We start from the raw sequence: 2,016 nt of genomic DNA, 5'->3' as shown, positions 1-2,016 counted from the left end.
AATATACCTAAAAAAAAGAAAACAATGTTCCAGAGATAGACTGATATATACCTGTGAGGGAGGGGAATGAGGAGTATGTCTTACGATATTTGAGCTGATAAAACTATTGCTGAGCCACCTTGGAATAATAGCAACAATATTTAATACTATTCTAGCGCTCTCATGTTCCCCACATATGCATATTATTTTCCGCAGTGCCTAGCACAGAGCAAGAGGCTTTGATTGAAGTTGTAGTCACTCTAGCCGGATCATGTGGCAACACAGCTCTCCCACTCCTTTGCTCGGTGCCATGTGCTGCGAGCTGTCAAAATAAGCACGTTGTTTTAATAGGACTTAACAACCTTTACCCCTCATGTTTATACAAATCTCATAGCAGAACCTTCTGTGGGCTAGAGTATACTTGTTACTCACTTCGCTAACTTTGGATCCTAATCTATTACTGCATAGACATCCGCGCTCTAATTATGAATGTAATAAAAGAAAACTTAACGTACAGAATATTTATACCATTTAAAAATGATGCTGACAATAATCTATATAATTGCAATTAAAATTCATCCTTACATTTGAAATTTTGGTCTTGTATTCGAAATTTCAATTTTGTCTGTCTGCCTGCCTGTCTGTCCGTCACAACTTCACTGCAAGACTGTTTAACAGAATTCTACGAATCTTGGAGGTGAAAGTGTATAAGAAAACAATTTCATAATTTTTCTAGTAACTGAAAAAGTAGATGGTGGTGGTGATTGTTGTTTTAAGAGGAAGTACAGCTAGAAACCATCCTCTATTAACATTAATCATAGCGAAGAAATGGAAGGGACCGGGCATATGAAAAAATGAAGGTATCGGCCAAAGAAAGACAAGGGCCACAAAGGGGGTGAAAATTAAAGGATCCATTAGGCTTCAATATCTAATATTGTTGGGGTCGGAAAAGAAGAAGAGTTGACGAAGGGAGGTCGGATAGGATAGATAAAAGTGAGAAGCCTGGCGCAAGTAAGTGGAGGCACTGTTAGGACTCAGCTAAGGGCCCCCTTGGCTGCCACCCACGCTCCCAAGTTAAGAGCACCTGGGACCCCTTTTAGTCACCTCATAAGACAGACAGGAGATATCGTGGGTGTTATTCTACTGGCCCCACCTACAGGGGTTGAAAAAATGATGCCTTCCTGAATCAAAATACGAGGGCTTATCAACAAAGAATGAGAGACTGATCTTTTCACAGATGTTTATTACTCCATTTCAATGTTTAAGTGATTTTTTTCAAAGTAGTCCCCTCTTACTTCAATGCACTTTTTATAGCGTCTCTGCCAGTCCTTCAACACATGCTGCAGCCCATTCTTTTTCAAGTCCTTGAGAATCGCCTCACTTTTCTTGAGCACTGTTTCAGAGTTCTCAAATCGAATGCCCCTAAGCTTTGACTTTAGTTATGGGAATAAAAATAAATCACAGGGTGCAAGACCAGGGCTATAAGGTGGATGCGGTACACAGGTAATGTTGTATCGAGCCAGAAACTGCATGACTTGATTTGCGACGTGAGGCCGTGCATTGTCGTGATGAAGTCGCCACCCAGTCCGACAAAGCCCTGGTCATTTCTTTGCAATGGGCTTCCTCAGTGTAGCCAATACTGACATGTAGTAACAGTAGTGTGACGGGGAACTGCATGCTGGTAAATCTTTCCATTGGTATGCGAAATGCACGTAGCGTCTACACAATAGAGCATTACTAGCAATCTACCGATACGAGAGTGCTGCCGCCTACGGACATTATACATAAAAATCCGCTCGTTTCAAATATTTATCTTATAGATAGGAAACTATTACGGAAGCTATAGGAAAAAGTCAGTCTCAGTATTTGTTGATCAGCCCTCGTATATATGGTTTGTAGGATATTTGACTGATTAAAGCTCCATAAATTACTTTGAAGTCGTTTTCATATCTAAGTAATTATTACATCTTATATCTACTGTAATCTGCTTGTCATATTCATACCTTGGTATAACCCTAACATCCATACCGCCTACAC

Source organism: Anabrus simplex, chromosome X (assembly GCF_040414725.1).
Source record: "Anabrus simplex isolate iqAnaSimp1 chromosome X, ASM4041472v1, whole genome shotgun sequence".
Lineage (NCBI taxonomy): Eukaryota > Metazoa > Arthropoda > Insecta > Orthoptera > Tettigoniidae > Anabrus > Anabrus simplex.
The sequence above is the reverse complement of the archived record's forward strand: the minus strand, read 5'-3'. Positions refer to the sequence as shown.